Here is a 19,524-nt window from a genome sequence, read left to right as displayed (position 1 = left end):
TGTTTTAAGGCTTGGGTCACATCTTTGAGATAGCGCAGCTGCATAAACAAGCATGCACATACACTGTATGCATTGCCACAAGGGGGTCAGCTCATTTGAATTGGCTGGCTAATGCACAGTACTGCATAGCACCATCACTCAGAGGTTGGACTCCAACCTCTGAGTGATGAAGGGAGTTGGACTTGAAGAGAGTCGTCACCGTTCAAGTCCAAGTCAAGTTCCAAGACATTGACACCAAGTCTCAAGTCAAGTCCCAAGTCAAGTCACTTCATTTATTAAGTTGTTTGCGAATCGTACTTGGTCTGTTATAACGCCTTCCACCCTGTATTCCTTGCATTCTAAGTCCACTAAGTTTGGCTTTCTCCCCTGAGAGCTGAAGGGTATGGGAAGGGAGGCAGTAAGGCTTCTGTAACAGCGCCATCCTTGCAGTCTCCCCCCATCATCTATGATACACATGTATGGTAATATTGGGGTGTCAATTGAAACCACCACTACTTCCCACCACTACATATCTCCCATCCTATTGTGTGTGAAAATCCCTCACCTACTAGATTGTAAGCTCTTCGGGGCAGGGTCTTCTCCTTCTGTATCACTGTCTGTATTAGTCTGTCATTTGCAATCCCTATTTATTGTACAGCGCTGCATAATATGTTGGCGCTATATAAATCCTGATTAATATTAATAATAATAATAATAATAATAATATTAGGGTGTCTACTCCATTATATCATTTTCCTTTTAAAATTTTTACTGGAGTTTTATTATGTGATCAGACAGAAATAACATCAATATAAAAAAGAAATGAGCTCTATTCATGTAGAACAGCGGTCCTCAACCTCCAGGCCACTGAACGGTGGCGGTCGGTGGCTGGTGATTTGTGGGTCCGCAAATTACAGAAGTGCCAGTGTCCTATGAGCAAATCCTACTTTCCGAGTGTATACCACCTGCTGAGGCGGTGTGTACAATGACGTCACAATCAGCTGCATCTGCTCTTTTTGCTCGCCCCGCTCCTATCTTTTTCAAGAGATTGTGCTTCAGACAGAATGGGAGCGCAGAGCCTCCTGGGATAAGCACGTCACGCATCCCAGGCGGCTTGGGCTCATAGAACACGGATACACAGGAGATGCAGATGCACAAGTAAAGGTGTATTTTTTTTTTTTCTTTAGGTCTATTTTAATGAGAAAAAAAAATCCCTGATTGGTATTAGGATATTATGTTTAAGAACCTGTATTTTGCAACTTGTTACTGTCACAGATCCCTGCAAGTCCGGGGGATCTGTGCCTCCTTCAGGCTCACTCACTTTGCACTCCCCTGCTGCCATCACCAAATTCAGGATCTAAGTTTCTGCTCACCTCCCGGCCCAGGTCATATGACTCTCTATCAGTTGTCCCTTTACCTTAGAGAATTAGAGTGTTCCGCAGACGCACTTTATCTGCTGGCAGACCTAAGAACAACACCTAAGAATGTCTCTTCACCAGCACTCACATTTGAGAATTGTCTGCTCAGGCTGCCAGTCATGTCACCTAGATGCAGAAAATTGCATATTGCATATTGAAAAAACAGATATGACAAGAGAAAACTTTCAGATATGACAAGAGTATAAAACTATTTTTTTATGTTTTCTCTTCTAATCATCACATGACATTTATAAGGAAGTGGCTGGCAACAGGAAGTTGCCTGCACAATTATTTTCTTTTGGTTCTGCTCCCAGGTCCCCGCTGTTCCAGTCTATTTCTCCTGTTTCTGATTTGTACCGACCCTAGCTTGACCTTGTCAATAGTAGTCATCAATAGTCATTTCCAATCGCTGCCTGCCCAGAGCTTTGGCTTGTCTGACCACTCTCTATCTCTCGTTCCAGCACTACGCTTTGTTCTAGCTAGTCAGCAGTCACCTGCCTTGGTGGGCATGGGGGCCGCAACCTGGGAGCAGCTGGCCGCACAACATCCCTACCTCTAGAGGCTCTGGAGAAGCCCGGGCTGTTGCTCAGATTCTGCACCCTGTGCACGTCTCTGCCCACTGGGCTGGTGACACAAAAGGTCCACCACCATGCCCTGTGGAGCCGTGACAGTTTTTCCAGGCCATGGACCCCACTGATATTCCATTGCCTGACTCCATGCAGGACCTGCGAGAGTGGGTACAACAACAGTTTCTACAAATTACAGTTTTGACAGTTTAAAAAAGTTTAAACTTTCTCCAGAGGTGTGACGAAGACCCTAATGAGCTCCAATCTGCCATTTATCAGCCTTCTACCTCTGCTTCTGCAACTCCAGCCTTTGTACCTGTGACTGCAGTACTCACCTCCGCTCCAGCCTCCATGCCGCCTTACTCAACGCTCCGAATTCCTAATCCTCCCCGCTATTCTGGTGGCCCCAAGCTCTGTTGTGGATTTATTAATCAATGCCAAATTCAGCTTGAACTGCAGCCCTGGAACTTTCCTACTGAGCGAACCAAGGTGGCCCTTTTCATTTCCTTGTTGTCTGGGGAGGCCCTAGCTTAGGCTTCACCTCTCTGGGAAAGGGGTGATCTTATTCTGGGAAACCTAAATACCTCCCTATAGACCTTCTGCAAGATCTTTGATGAACCTGGCCGGGCCTCTTCTGCAGCCTCGGAAATCCTTCGTCAAGCCTCCCCCCCGATTGGCCAGTATGCAGTAAGGTTTTGAATCCTGGCTCCCAAATTAAATTGGAACAATGATGCCCTGGTGGAAGAATTCTGGCAGGGCCTCGCAGACCATATAAAAGATGAACCTACTCGCTGTGATCCTCCCTCTACCCTTGATGACCTGGTGTCTCTCTGTGTCTGAATAGACATTCACTTCCTACAGTTGAGCCTATGCAAGTGAACCATGCTTGGCTTGCTCCTGAGGAGCAGGTCGGCCACAGGCACCAGAACCTCTGTTTGTACAGCACTGGGGAAGGCCATTACAAGCATAACTGTCCATTGAAGACCCCAAACGCCAGTGCCTAGGGAAATTGAGAGAGGCTCCCTAGGCAAACCTATTACCTCTCCACCTTCTAAGATAACATTTCCTGTCCAGATCCCATCCGACGAACACAATTTCAGGACCCAAGCCTTTTTGGACTCTGGAGCTGCTGGAAACTTCATCAATCAACAACTGGTGTCTAGCTATAATATCCCTTTGGTACTCCTATCTAAACCCTGGGTGGTTTCCGTGGTAAATGGCACTGCCCTACCTGACTTTATCCAGCATGTCATCGTGCCGCTCTCCATGAACCTTGGGGCCTTGCACACTGAGATCATTTCCCTCTTGTTGGTTCCCAAGATCATTCATCCAGTTTTATTGGGTTTGCCGTGATTATGCCAACATGTACTCGTCATTGAATGGAACACTGGAGACATACTGCGGTGGAGCAGCACATGCTTTGTGCTGTGTTTTTTTAGAATCCCTCCCATCCAGCAAGTTTGCTCCTCAGCCATATGCCCTGTCTCTAGGTTACCCAAACAATACTGGGAATTTTTTGGATGTTTTTGCAAAAAACATGCTGAGACTCTACCACCACATTTCCCTTACAATTGTGCTATAGATCTCTTACCTGGTTCTTCTCCTCATGGCAGAGTTTATTCTCTCTCTGTTCCAGAAACAAAAGCCATGTCAGGATACATGCAAGAGAATTTGGTGAGGGGCTTCATTTGTAAGTCCTATTCCCCAGTGGGGGCTGGATTCTTCATCATTCAGGGAAAGGATGGTTCTCTGCATCCCTGCATTGATTACAGAGATCTAAACAAGATTACCATCAAAAACAAGTGTTCCTGGCCTCTGCTCTCTGAACTTTTTGAACATCTCCAAGGAGCATCAGTCTTCAACAAACTATTTTATTTATTTATTACAAACAAAATTTTATGAATGATCTCTTCCGGGACCTTCTATATATCTGTGTGATTGTCTACTTGGATGATATTCTGGGATCTACTATCTCATTGAGACCATGTTAAAACAGTTCTGCAGTGACGTCGGCACAACAGACTGAGGTCCCTTATCTGGTGTTCATCGTTTTTGCTGAGGGTTTGCAAATGGACCTTTGCAAAGTTATGGCTGTACTAGACTGGCCACAACCCCTTAGGTTGAAGCCTTTTCAGACTTTTCTTGGCTTCGCCAACTACTATTGGCAGTTCATCCAAGACTATTCATCTTACATTGCACCCATCACATCTTTGACCAAGAAAGGGAGAAATTGTAAAGCCTGGTCGCCAGAAACTCTCCAGGCTTTTCAGCTACTGAAGGAAGCTTTTGCTTCCGCCCCTGCTTTGGTTCACCAGGTAACTTCTCAGCCTTTCTTTTTGGAAGTGGACCCCTCTTCTGTTGGGGTTGCACCTGCAGCTTCTTCTCTAAAAAGTTCTCTCCTGAAAAATTATTCTATAGGAGACCGTGAGCTGCTTGCTGTCAAGTTTGCCTTTGAGGAATGGCACCATTTGTTGGAGGGAGCTCACCACCCAGTGACCATTTACACTGACTATAAAAATCTGCAATATTTTCAGACTGCACTGCGCTTAAACCCCTGCCAAGCCCACTGGGCACTCTTTTTCTTCAGGTTGAACAATATGCTGACTTGTCGACTGGTTTCCAAAAAATGTAAAGGCAGATACCCCTTTTTCATTCCTTTGAGAAGGAGGATCCTGAAGTGGAACCAGCCTTCATCATAGACCCGTCTAGAATCTTGCCCATGACCTCAGTCTGGCTCGATCGAGTTCCTCCAGGAAAAACCTTTGTTCAAAAGGGCCAGTGTCCTTTGATCCTTCAATGGGGGCATGCCTCCAAATTTGCCAGGCATCCTGGGCAAGGGAAGACTTTTGTACTGATTAGCCGTAATTACTGGTGGCCTAATCTCAAGCAAGATGTGGTGGACTGTGGGGCTACATCTACCCAAAGTAGCCACAAGGTGCCACGAAAGCTCCCCTCAGGTCCTCTACTTCCGCTTCCCTGGTCACACATCTCCATGGACCTTGATACCGACTTTCCATACTCCAATGGGTTTTCCACGATTTGGGTTGTGGTTGATTGTATTTCTAAAATGGCTCATTTCCCTTTCACCTGCCTTAACGTTGGCGAAGAACTTCCTCAACGAAATTGTTCAGCTCCAGGGTTTGCCTTCCCAAACATATGTCCCGCTTCTGGAGGGCTTGTCACCTTTTACAAATCAAGTTGGACCTCTCTTCAGTCAAATGGGCAAACTGAGAGAATTACCCAGTCACTGGAACAATATCTTTGTTTCTATACCAACTCCCAGCAAGATGGCTGGTCGGAACTCCTGTCGTAGGCTGAACTTGCCCACAATAATCGTGCCAGCGAATCCACAGGTCTGACTCCCTTCTTTATTGTCTTCGGGCTTCATCCCAGGCCTTTTCCTGTCCCTTCAGATATTCCTGCTGCTGCTGCTGATCATTTCCAGCAGGTTTAGAAAAAAGCCCAGGAGGCCTTGGAACACTCCTTTACACGTTATAAAAAATGGTCTGACAAGAAGAGAACTCCGGCTCCCCTAGGTTTTGGCTTTGCAGTAAATATATTTGGTTGCAAATGTCCTCTACCAAGTTTTCTCTATGCTTCATTGGCTCATTTCCTGTCTTGTTAACCATGTCACCTAAAAGTTGAAACTGCCCCATCTCTTAATATCCATAACTCCTTCGATGTTTCCCTTCTCAAGCCAGTCATTTTTAACAGGTTCTCTAGGAAGTCCATCCCTCCTGGCCCTGTTTCTGCTGTCTCGGAAGAAGAGTATGAGGTTGAACAGAACTCGGATTCCAAGCTTGCCCGGGGCTCTTTGCAATACTTGGTATATTGAAAGGGCTATGGTCCTGAAGAACATTCCTGGGTCCCTTTAAAGGACCTCCATGCTCCCCTTTTACTCAAGAGATTCCATGCCAAGTTGCCTGACAAACCTGAAGGGGACTGGGCCCGCAGGGGCCCTAAGAGGGGAGGTACTTTCACAGATCCCCGGAAGTCTAGGGAATCTGTGCCTCCTTCAGGCTCACTCACCTTGCACTCCCCTGGTGCTAGCACTAACTCTGCTTCCAGATTCAAGTCTCTGCTCATTTCCTGGTCCAGGTTTTATGACTCTATTAGCTGCCCCTTTACCTTAGAGGATTAGAGTGTTCCGCAGATGCACTCCATTTGCTGGCCAACATGAGAACAGCATTTAAGAATGTCTCTTTACCAGCACTCCTCTGCTGATGGGTTAGGAGTCTGCGGCTCACATGACTCCTAATCATCACATGATATCCTCTTTATAAAGAACTGGCTGGCAACAGAAAGTTTCCTGGACAAGGAGTTCTATTTAGTTCTGCTCCCAGGTTCTCGCTTTTCCAGTCTGTGGCTCCTGTTCCTGATTTGCTTATGTACTGACCACGGTTCAACCTCAGACTATTCCTGATTGCTGCCTGCCCCGACCTTTGGCTTGTTTGACCATTCTCTTTCTCTCGCTCCAGCAACACATTTTGTTCCTGCTAGTCAGCAGTCACCTGCCTTGCCAGGCACAGGGGGCCGCAACCTGGCAGCAGCTTGCAGCACAACACCTCTAGAGGCTCTGGAGAAGACTAGGCTGTTGCTTAGACTCTGCCCCCCTTGCACATCTTTACCCACGGGGCTGGTGACACGGAGGGTCCACCACCAGGGTTCGCAATCCAGGGGTCAAATACCATCAACTCAGAAAACTGACACCAGTGACACAGGGGCCACTGTAGACACAGGGAACACAGAAGACACTGGAAGCAACAGGAGGCACAGGTACACTGGAACAGCACAAAGGAATGGGCTGGAAACAACTGACTAGGCAACAGAGGGTTACACAGGAGCTGGACAGAGGAAACACTGAATTAAAAAACTGGTGTACAGAAACTAGTTCAACAGAACTAGGGGCTCAGCCCTAGTGGAGACACGTTGCATGAACACTGAGTGCAGTGCCTGATCTATCTAAATACCCAGGGATGTTTAAGAGGCTTTTTCCTGATTGGCCAGCGGGTTGCACGAAGCTGATAAAGTTTGGGAACGTAGGGACATCCAGAGTCATAACTGCCCGCATGGTAAGTGTAACACCAGGTTTACTTTAAGGTCAGATTTGGGTCTAGGTTTCCCACACTTTCAATTTCATCAACATGCAAAGCAAGTGGCTTAAATATCTAAAAATATGTTGCCTTTTGGCCACCCTCAGTGGGTAGCGATTGAGGCTTTAGTGGGCCCCTCTCTCACTATTATGTGGTTGACGTCCAACCTCAGATCTCAATTTCCTCGCCCTAATCTCTCCTACTCATTCGGTGTGACACAGGTTCAAGGCAAAACCTGCCATTTCTTTGGCCCATGCCTCCCTCGCTCCACTCTGGGCTTTCCTCCAAGATCAGATTGGTCAAACGTCAATATTGCAGAGAGGTAATTTGGGCTCCAGTGCAATTTCAGGATGCTCTGTCCACTTTTATTTAGAAAACCATCCACACAAACAGGAAAAATTCCAGGGTCTGGGAGACCTCCTGAGCTCTTCCAGCTATAGGCTACATCCAACCTCCCCACCTGAGCCACCTGCCTTTACCCTGCAAATATCCCCCATCTGAAAGACCTGCTCCCTATTGTTATTGGCCGGGTGCTCTAGTGCAATCACCAATTTCTAGCCTAGAAAAGGAGCAGGTGCTTGGCCCACCTAATTCCTTCTAGGACACTCTGGGCCTAGATCACAAATACAAAAGCCCCAAACCTCCACCAAACATTTACTCATGGCTCAATCCAGGGCCTTTGATCCCTTTTCCAGGGAAAAATGAGGTACATGATGCTAGATGTCCTCTACATTTGGCATCACATGTTTCAGTCCTTGACACCATTTAGTCTTGTAACTACTAAAATAGTTTAAAATTAGTAATGGTCATACATTGATGAATCTTATCTTACTGCAATCAGCGCCAAAAACAAACTTCCTGATAAATGAAAGGACCATGGCTATTCAGTGTCGGAGAATCATTATTTATTATTTTTCATCCACTGTTTACTGTCAGGATCTCCCCGTTACTGCCCATCTGCTATTCAGTGTTGAAGAATCTCCCTATTTCTTCTTATGTATACAAATATCTTGTCACCAGAGATAAACAGAATATCTGATAAAAAAATCATCCTTCAATCACTAGCAATGCTGATGCTAGCAAGATCTTTGAATATGATTCATGCTCCATACACTAGATGATTATAGAATAATACAGTCAGGTCAAAGGTGTTCTGCAGCCATCCTTTGAATGGGGGGGGGATCATCATCACTACACATGGATGGTAATATTGGGGTGCAAGCTCCATTATAATGCTTCCTATACCTACTGGACCTTTATAAAGTGATTGGAAAGAAATATTACAATAAATGAGAAATGATTTCCATTTATTCCTGCGGGAAAAAAATCATATTCCTCTGGTAACATTCTTCTCTTCTTCTACAGTTTGAAGGATAATAACCTAACAGACATTTCCTGCTCCCACCTGGCATCTGGAATAAGAAATAACCAGACACTGAGAACACTGAACCTGTCTGATAACAATCTGAAGGGTCCTCATTTCAGGGATCTGATGAAAGCTGTGACAACAAGCCGGATAGAGGAATTACAGTGAGTATAACAGGACTGACCGAGATATAATATTCTGGGACATGATCCAAAACATAGAAGTATAATAATTCCATAATGTATTCATATCAGATCTCCTTTCTGACTCTAAAAATAGCCAATCCGAGACAAATAACATAGTATTGGACCTTAAATGTGCAAAGAAAAGGATAGACAGAGTTTTTTTTGAGTGGCAATATGTATTACCAATAATATTTTAGGCCTGTAATTCTTAGGAATAACTGCCGAGTATGATGAAGTTTGAAACACAAATCATTTTTAATTTTTTTTTTAATTTTTCTTTAAGCCTCTTAGATCTGACGTGTTTCACCTTATTAGGCATCCTCAGGGGGGCATGAGACAGGTAACTAATGTCAATACAAAGATGCAAAGAAATGTAATTTGAAGTAGGCTATAACTTACATTTTGCGATGCTTTCCATGAGCTAAATATTGAGGACCGGCGAATATCTGCAAAAAAGATAGCCCAGATACTTGACAGCTCACGGGAGCGTGTTGGGTTTGTTATCACCACTATCCTAGACATGCGCAAGCTTTCAGCGAAGTGGGTGTCGAAATGTTTGAACAGTGATCAGAAGAAGGAACAAGTTTAGGTATCCAAAGCCATTTTGGCCCATTTTGAAGCTGCACAGGACTTTTTGGCTAGGTTAGTGACTGAGGATGAAACCTAGCTCCACATCTATGATCCTGAAACCAAGGAACAGTCAAATGAATGGCGCCACAGAGGGTCCCCACGGCCGAAGAAGTTCCCGAACACAGGAATCGGCCAAAAAAGTCATGGTGTCCATTTTCTGGGACAAAGACTGTATTCTGTTGGTGGACTACCTACCTCAGGGCTCTAGTATCACCGGACAGTATTATGCTAACCTCCTGGACCAGCTGAAGGAGGCAATTAAGATGAAACGCCGTGGAAAGTTGACCAAAGGGATCCATTTTTTGCAGGACAATGAACCTGCGCACACGTCCAACGTTGTGGCTGCCAAATTGAACACCCTGGGTTTTCAATTGGTGCACCATACCCCCTGCTCACCTGACCTGGCCCCTTCGGACTATTATCTGTTCCCGAATTAGAAAAAACACCTGAAGGGACAACGTTTTGAGGACATTTCTGACGTCAGATGCTGCTGGGAGCTGGTTTGCGATCCAGTCAAAGGACTTTTATTTAAATGGTCTAGTAAAGCTGCAACTACGCTGTACCAAGTGCATCAGTCTCAGGGGGGAATATGTTGAATAAATGTGTTATTTCATAACTTTGGTTCTCTTCTTTCTGAGCAAAGCCAGGAGCTTCTCAGCACCCCTCTTAAAGCTTCCTTTATAAAATTATATTTACTGGACTTTTTAAAGTGATTGGAGAGAAATTATTCCAATAAATGAGAAATGAGTTCTATTTGTTTCCTGGGGGAGAAATTCATATTCCTCTGGTAACATTCTTCTCTTCTTCTACAGTTTGAAGGATAATAACCTAACAGACATTTCCTGCTCTCACCTGGCATCTGGAATAAGAAATAACCAGACACTGAGGACACTGAACCTGTCCTGGAACAATCTGTGGGGTCCTCATTTCAGGGATCTGATGGAAGCTGTGACAACAAGTCGGATAGAGGAATTACAGTGAGTATAACAGGACTGACCGAGATATATTATTCTGGGACATGATCCAAAATATAGAAATATAATAATTCCATAATGAATTTATATCAGATCTCCTTCCTGACTCTATAAATAGCCAATCCGAGACAAATAACATACTATTGGATCTTAAATGTGCAAAGAAAAGGATAGACAAACTGAGGGATTTTTTAGGTGTCTATATGTATTATTAATAATATTTTAGGCCTGTAATTCTTAGGAATAACTCCGGGGTATGATAAAGTTTGAAACACAAATCATAAATTATAATATAATTAATAATTAAAAATAATTTTATAAATAAAATACCGTATTTTTTGCCATATAAGACGCACTTTTTCTTCCCCAAAACTGGGGGGGGGAAAGTTAGTGCGTCCTATACGACAAATGTGTTAAAAAAAATAATTCAAATATTATACTCACCCTATACCCGGATCCTGCGTGTGTTTCTGGCTGCAGCGTGTCTCTCTCTTCTCTCCTCTGCCAGCATCGTGTTTTCTCCTGTCTGTAAAGCAAAGCGAAAGAAGCCGGCACAGCGCCACCTGCTGTTCCCTGTCCTAACTGCCGTACAATTACACTGACCATAAGAATCTGCAATATTTTCAGACTGCACTGCGCTTAAACCCCTGCCAAGCCCACTGGGCACTCTTTTTCTCTAGGTTGAACAATATGCTGACTTATCGACCGGGTTCCAAAAACTGTAAAGGCAGGATGCCCTTTTTCATTCCTTTGAGAAGGAGGATCCTGAAGTGGAACCAGCCTTCATCATAGACCCGTCTCAAATCTTGCCCATGACCCCAGTCCTGCTCGATCGATTTCCTCCAGGACAAACCTTTGTTCAAAAGGTTTGTTCCTTTGATCCTTCAATGGGGGCTTGGCTCCAAATTTGCCAGGCATCCCGGACAAGGGAAGACATTTGTACTGATTAGCCGTAATTACTGGTGGCCTAATCTAAAGCAAGATGTGGTGGACTTTGGGGCTACATGCACCCAAAGTATCCACAAGGGGCCACGAAAGCGCCCCTCAGGTTCTCTACCTCAGCTTCCTATTTCGGAAAAAACCCTGGTCACGCATCTCCATGGACCTTGTTACCGCCCTTCCATACTCCAGTGGGATTTCCACAATTTGGGTTGTAGTTGACTGTATTTCTAAAATGGCCCATTTCCTACCTTTACCTGGTCTTTCATCTGCCTTAACGTTGGCAAAGATCTTCCTCAACGAAATTGTTCGGCTACAGGGTTTGCCTTCCCACACTTACATCCCGCTTCTGGAGGGCTGAAAACAGACACACAGGGGCCACTACAGACACAGGGAACACAGAAGACACCTGGAAGCAACAGGAGGCACAGGTACCCTGGAACAACACAAAGAAATGGTCTGGAAACAATGGGTTACACAAGTGCTGGACAGAGGAAACACTGAATTAAAAAAACAGGTGTACAGGTACTAGTTCAACAGAACTAGGGGCTCGGCCCTAGAGGAGACACGTTGCATGAACACTGAGTGCAGTGTCTCAGCTATCTAAATACCCAGGGATGTTTAAGAGGCTATTTCCTGATTGGCCAGCGGGTTGCACGAAGCTAATAAGGTTTGGGAACGTAGGCACGTCCAGAGTCAGAACTGCCCCCATGGGCGGGAGAAAGACAGCTGCGCTTTAGTGAGAAAGAGGTAAGTGTAACACCAGGTTTACTTTAAGGTCAGGTTTGGGTCTAGGTTTCCCACGCTTTCAATTTTATCAGCATGCAAAGCAAATGGCCTAAATATCTAAAAACATGTTGCCTTTTGGCCACTCTCAGTGGGTAGCGATTGAGGCTTTAGTGGGCCCCTCTCTCACCATTATGTGGGTGATGTCCAACCTCAGATCTCAATTTCCTTGCCCTAATCTCTCCTACTCACTCGGAGTGACACAGGGTCAGGCCAAAACCTGCCATTTCTTTAGCCCATGCTTCCCTCGCTCCACTCTGGGCTTTCCTTCAAGATCAGATTGGTCTTGTTCCAAGTGGGGAACACACAAAGGTTCTACAGTTTGATGTTTTATTCTGATATTCCATTATGGGGGTTTTAGCTTCAAATATACTCACTACAGAGAGGTAATTCGGGCTCCAGTGCAATTTCAGGATGCTCTGCCCACTTTTATTTAGAAAACATCAACACAAATAAGAAAAAATCCAGGGTTTGGGAGACCTCCTGAGTTCTTCCAGCATATATGCCACATCCAGCCTCTCCACCTGTGCCACCTGCCTTTACCCTGCAAATATCACCCATCTGAAAGACCTGCTCCTTTTTATTATTTTTGGCCAGGTGCTCTGGAGCAATCACCAATTTCCGGCCTGGAAAAGGGAGCCAGGTGCCCATCTATTCCTTCTAGGACACTCTGGGCCTGGATCAGAAATAAAAAAGCCCCAAACCTGCACCAACACATTTACTCATGGCTCAATCCAGCCCCTTTGATCCCTTTTCCAGGGAAAAATGAGGTTCATGATGCCAGATGCCCTCTACATTTTAGCAATGGTCATACATTGAGGAATCTTAGCTTACTGCGATCAGCACCAAAAACAAACTTCCTGATAAGTGAAAGGACCATGGCTATTCAGTGTCGGAGAATCACCCTATTATTTTTCATCCACTGTTTTCTGTCCGAGGATCTCCCCGTTACTGCCCATCTGCTATTCAGTGTTGGAGGATCTCCTCATTGCTTCCTATGTATACAAAGACCTTATCATCAGAGATAAACAGAATATCTGATAAAAAATCATCTACGCATGGATGGTAATATTGTGGTGCCAGCTACATTATACGAGGAGGTGCTGAGAGGTTCCTGGCTTTGCCCCCTTACAGATGAGATAGAAAAATGAGTGTGGGGGCATATGACAGCCTAATCTCTTAGTATGTAACTGTGCAATTATCTGGTCTTTTCGATAAACTGTTTTTTCTTTTAGTGAGAAGCTGTGATGGCAGAGGCACAAGCAAGTTTCACGTTGTTGGAGTTACGGGCCGTCATGAAGTTTTGTTTCTCCAGGGAAAGTCAGCAAAAGACATTCACACTGAGATGTCACAACCACTGGGGGAGAAGTGTCCTTCCTACAGCACTGTCACAACCTGGATATCTCCTTTCAAGACTGGGCCCCCCAACCTCAACTGACCTGGCAACCTGCGATGCTTTCCATGAGCTGATTATTGAGGAACGGTGAATATCTGCAAAAAAGATAGCCCAGATACTTGACATCTCACAGGAGCGTGTTGGGTTTGTTATCACCACTATCCTAGACATGCGCAAGCTTTCAGTGAAGTGGGTGCCGAAATGTTTGAACAGTGTTTAGAAGAAGGAACAAGTTTAAGTGTCCAAAGCCATTTTGGCCCATTTTGAAGCTGCACAGGACTTTTTGGCTAGGTTAGTGACTGAGGATGAAACCTGGCTCCACATCTATAATCCTGAAACCAAGCAACAGTCAAATGAATGGCGCCACAGAGGGTCCCCAAGGCCGAAGAAGTTCCTGAACACAGGAATCGGCCAAAAAAGTCATGGTGTCCATTTTCTGGGACAAAGACGATATTCTGTTGGTGGATTACCTACCTCAGGACTCTAGTATCACCAGACAGTAGTATGCTAACCTCCTGGACCAGCTTAAGGAGGTAATTAAGACGTTGTGGCTTCCAAATTGAACACCCTGGGTTTTCAATTGGTCCACCATCCCCCTACTCACCTGACCTGGCCCCTTCGGACTATTATCTGTTCCCGAATTTAAAAAAACACCTGAAGGGGCAACGTTTTCAGGACATTTCTGACGTCAGATGCTGCTGAGAACTGGTTTGCGATCCAGTCAAAGGACTTTTATTTAAACGGTCTAGTAAAGCTGCAACTACGCTGTACCAAGTGCATCAGTCTCATGGGGGAATATGTTGAATAAATGTGTTATTTCATAACTTTGGTTCTCTTCTTTCTGAGCAAAGCCAGGAGCTTCTCAGCACCCCTCTTAAAGCTTCCTTTATACAATTATATTTACTGGATTTTTATAAAGTGATTGGAGAGAAATTATTCCAGTAAATGAGAAATGAGTTTCATTTATTCCTGCGGGAAAAAAATCATATTCCTCTGGTAACATTCTTCTCTTCTTCTACAGTTTGATGGATAATAACCTAACAGACATTTCCTGCTCTCACCTGGCATCTGGAATAAGAAATAACCAGACACTGAGGACACTGAACCTATCTGATAACAATCTGTGGGGTCCTCATTTCAGGGATCTGATGGAAGCTGTGACAACAAGCCGGATAGAGGAATTACAGTGAGTATAAAAGGACTGACTGAGATATATTATTCTAGAACATGATCCAAAATATAGAAATATAATAATTCCATAATGTATTCATATCAGATCTCTTTCTGACTTTATAAATAGCCAATCCCAGACAAATAACATACTATTGGATCTTAAATGTGCAAAGAAAAGGATAGACAGAGTTTTTTTTGGGTGGCAATATGTATTACCATTAATATTTTAGGCCTGTAATTCTTAGGAATAACTGCCGGGTATGATGAAGTTTGAAACACAAATCATGAATTATAATATAATAAATACGTATAAATAATTTTATAAATTAAATAAACTTTATACATTTTTTTTAATTTGTCTAAACAAGGGTACAATAATAGAATAAACTTTTGGATTTATTATTTGGATTTATTTTTTATAACTTTTTTACTGTGATCAAAGTTTTAAAAGCAGATTACAATGTAATCTGCTTTTAAATTTCCCACCCGGCGACGCCTCCCCGGTTCACCGACGCTTCGCGCATCACATCGATCACACCTGAGGATGTGATGCAGAAGCCAGCCGGGGATCGCTGAGGACACCACTGGATCGAGGGGAGCAGGTAAGATTTTTTTTTTTCTACCCCTAGTGTGGCTCGGGGTTACTGCTTTTGGTATGTAAAATTCACCCCAAGCCACACTCGGGAATAACGCCAAGGCAGTTAAAGTGAATACACACAAAGTTGGATCAAGACATTAATTACGCAATGTTTTGATAAGTATATTACCAACCCCAATACTTGTGTAAGGTTTTCTGAAATATTTAAACTATACATAAGGTTCCTGTATTATAAGTGAAGTCCATTCTTCCCATAGAGGGGTTGTTTGCTTGAAACACTTTAAACACTATCTTTAAGTCTCTTAGTCCTGACGTGTTTCACCTTATTAGGCATCCTCAGGGGAGCACGAGACAGGTAACTAATGTCAATACAAAGATGCAAAGAAATGTAATCTGAAATAGGCTATAACTTACATTTTGCATTAACATTAGTTACTTGTCTCTTCTCCCTGAGAAAGCCTAATAAGGCGAAATGCGTCAGAATTATGAGCTCTAAAGATAATGTTTCTATATGTATGTGTATGTATATATATATATATATATATAAGCTTTAATTCAGTGGGTTGAACAAAATGATTGCATTAAAATGTGAGGAACTAAAGCCTTTTTTTACACAATCACTTCATTTCAGGGGCTCAAAAGTAATTGGACAAATTCAAAAGCTGAAAATAAAACACCTCAGAATTCATTCAGCTGCTTCTGTGTCACATCATGGATAAACACTAGTGTCCCAGTGCCATGGCAGCCATGCACGCCCAAGCCATCACACTGCCTCCGCCATGTTTTACAGATCATGTGCTATGCTTTGTATCATGAACTGTTCCACACCTTCTCCATACTTTTTGTTGGCATAAAAGAATGGCACAATGGGCTTCAAACATGGAGTCATAGTTTGACTTGAGGTTAAGCCTCGGGTAAGGCAGACATGTCAGCTCCCAATGATATGGGAAGGCCAATTGTATTTGTGTTATGAGGTGCTCAGAGATATATTCAATGTATGTGACTTATTGTGTATATAAAAGTCCCGATACTTCTGAAAAGAAGACCAGAAACTTTGATAGATTTGGTGTGTGTGTGTGGTGGTGGGGGAGTTATTATAGGATTGGTAGCAAAGAGGATGATATCTGCAAACAAAGAAATGTTATGGTGGTAAGCCGCTACTTCCAACCACTTCCATACATCTGGGCTTTCCCGAATGGATATAATAATCAATTATTGGATGATGTGAATTTATAATGCAACTCTGTATTGATGTATGTTACAATAGGTCATGTATTGTTTGTTTCTATTATATTCTGTTCTCTCCTTCTGAAGAAATGGACGCATTCCATGAAACGCGTCACGGATAGATGTCTCTGTTAGTGGCATACTAAAGAGAGCATGCATGTTTATATACATGCCATTGTATTTTTATTAAAGATTTTTAGAACATCAAATGAATTACATATACCAAAACCAAAAAATGTAAATAAAAATGAATGTGAACATTGAGAATTGTTCAATATACCGGTATATGCCTTTAAAGTGCCATATATACACATATTTCTTGAAATACTAAAGTGATTATTCACGTCAGGGTGTGGCATGTGTTAATAAATTGCATTTAGGGAATTTTTATAAATAAATATTAAACTTATAGGTTGTTCACTTACCAAACTCCACTCTGCAAGAAATATTTCACTTAGTATCGGTGAAATGTTGCAATAAATACCCAATCATGTGCAAGGAAGTTAGCAGGACTTTATCTCTATTACTAAGGGCTCTAGTTATAAATTATTTGCTGAGGGATGGCTGAATCTCTCTACAGCAGTGGTCCCCAAACACTGCAATGGTTAAAAATCTCTAGATTGTAAGTTCTTCGGGGCAGGGTCCTCTCCTCCTTCTGTGTCATGGTCTGTATCTGTTTGTCATTTGCAACCCCTATTTATTGTACAGCGCTGCGTAATATGTTGGCGTATATTAATCCTGTTTAACAACAATAATATTAGTCAGATTGTTGCAGCAGTTGTCTTCGTTTTAGATGTTATAGAATGTAAGTACTAACCGTTTACATTTGTGTAATGCAGGCTCAAATCCATACACCTGAAAGATGAATTTGCTGCATTCCTGGTGATACTGAGTGATAGCAAAACACTGGGAGTCTTGGATCTGAGCCACAACAATCTGAGTGATGCCAGTGCTGGATTCCTGCAGGAGCTTATTGTCATGTCACAAAGTCTGAAAACCATCAGGTTGGTATTTGGGTTCTTGCATAATATTGATGATCGTCTTTGGAATAATCACACCACAATCATTAGAAATCAGGTCTTTATTTTCACAAAAGTCAAAGGGAAACTTTATTTTAGGTTTTCTAATTATTAGATCTGTCTAGCCAGCACTTAGCCTTTCCCCATTTTCTTTTAAAGCCTTTAAATGTATACTTGTCAGCTGCTGTCTGCATGAGTGTGTTTGAGGGCTATAACCTGGGACTCCCCAGGAGCAAAGCTCATCAGTCCTTGTCGACTCGGCAGCTTGGCTCACACCTCCACCAAATGTGTATATATCACAGAGTATCTCCGGCATTCTCGTGAAAATTTCCACGATGTTCCTATGGGTTTGTGATTGGTCTTGTAGGTCCCAAAAATTCGGTCTCACCGGCCGAATTTACAAAGGCCGTTCTCGCCTACATGTTTGGTAAGCGAGAACGGCCCAATTCGCTGCGAGATCGAATTTAAAAAATTTGCTTGCTCATCCCTAGTCCACATCTCCATTACAGCTTCCTAATTAGTCCATGGCAGGGAGGGACATGAAGGGCAATGCCAGATATAGACAATAGGAGAGTCATCTAGTTCACTGGTCTCCCAACCGTGGGCCGTAGACCGGTGCTGGTCTGTGGTTGGTGGGTTGGGAGCCACGGGTGATAGGAGGCAGAGGCGCAGCGGCCCTTATTGTACTGCTTTGAAGCTGGTGTGGTGGCTGGGGTGAAGACGGCTCTCCTTACCCTGCTTGCACGGCAGCTGCTGGGTGCAGAGCGGTGTACGTGGGACTTGCATGTCTCTGCCATTCCCGCTTGACAGCACGCCAGCTTTTTTACACTGCTGTTCTCAGCTGGTGGGAGACGGAGCTGCTGGGGGTGGCAGAGTGGTGTGGGCTGTACATGTACCGGGCCATGGTGGTGTAATAACTGCAGTGGAGTTTTTGCACAGGCTAACAATAATAATAACAATATTCTTCTACGCAAATCCAACCATTCAAGTCCATGCCTTGGAGTAGCAAGGAAACGTACAGCTGAAGGGGAGTGCTGGACATTCCAGACCTGGCCAATGCGGAGCTAAATCTTATGAGTGGCCCGCCGCTGAAACTCCCTCTTCATTGAATTAGCACTGCTACTAAAATTCCCAGCATCATATGTGTCTATAAAACAGTCCAATGTGGGGCCACACATCGGGGGAGAGCCCGCTGGTCTATAGACATGAGTGATGCCGGTAATTGTAGTAGCAGCGCTATTTCAATGCAGGGGCGGGTCAGCTGCAGTTCATATTTAGGATTCCGTTGGGGACCAAAAAAAAGGACGTTTGGGGCCAGATTTGGCCCCCAGGCCAGAGTTTGACACCCCTGTTCTATGTCCTCTGACATGGATCAAGAGGTGAGATGGAGAGGGTGGTATTAGCGGTCCTTCTCACCTAATAGATTTATCTTACACAATATCTAAGAGATGGCTTGCCCAGTTTGCCATATACTTAAAGCAATAAAGCTTTATTAGACTTTCTATACAGTGGCTAATCAGACAGGGTATGGTGAGGTGCAGGAATGAAAAGCAGAAAAAGAAGCTTCTAGGCCAGGATTGTTACTAAGGATTACTGTCACCCCTATTTCTACACCACTCAAGTCCTTTTTAAGATGGGGAGTATGATTACACAAATTCAGTATTTTCCCTGAAGAAAGAACCTACAAACAAAGCCACTACATTTATTATAAGTGTCCTAAAGCAAAACTTTAAAAAGTTTTTTTAGTCATTCGTGTTTATTTAATTTTGTATTATTTTTTCTAGGATCGAGGCAAATATGTTTCCAGGTGAAGCTGCAGAGTTTTTAACTCAAATAAGCCCTCACATGTAAGTTTTAACTAATTGAACATTGAATTGCGGGCAGAGACAAATGTTCCGGTCACTAGATGAGATAGCCGATGAGAGGCAGGGACACAACAGAAGTCCAGTGCAGCACAATAGATGCTGAAAACCCTGTGTCTCTGCACCAAATCCAGCAAACAAATAGCAACCACTCCAATGAAATTTTACCTAGCATTTTTACGGTGCACAGGGGCAATACAACTGATTTCCTTGGTACTTTATTGTAGCACAAGGACACCATTAACAAAGGAAAATAAAACAACAAAACAAATATTATCCTGGATGGGCCACTAACTACTTTTTAGCTCAATTC

General features: G+C 43.6%; 1 pseudogene; it reads left to right on the top strand.

The window, feature by feature from the left end:
* Positions 1–19,200, top strand: part of LOC140331882 (NACHT, LRR and PYD domains-containing protein 3-like) — a 42,283-nt pseudogene extending 23,083 nt beyond the window's left edge.
* Positions 19,201–19,524: the final 324 nt, after the last annotated feature.

The sequence above is a fragment of the Pyxicephalus adspersus genome, chromosome 5 (assembly GCF_032062135.1).
Source record: "Pyxicephalus adspersus chromosome 5, UCB_Pads_2.0, whole genome shotgun sequence".
Lineage (NCBI taxonomy): Eukaryota > Metazoa > Chordata > Amphibia > Anura > Pyxicephalidae > Pyxicephalus > Pyxicephalus adspersus.
This window is presented reverse-complemented; position numbering and strand designations above follow the sequence as displayed.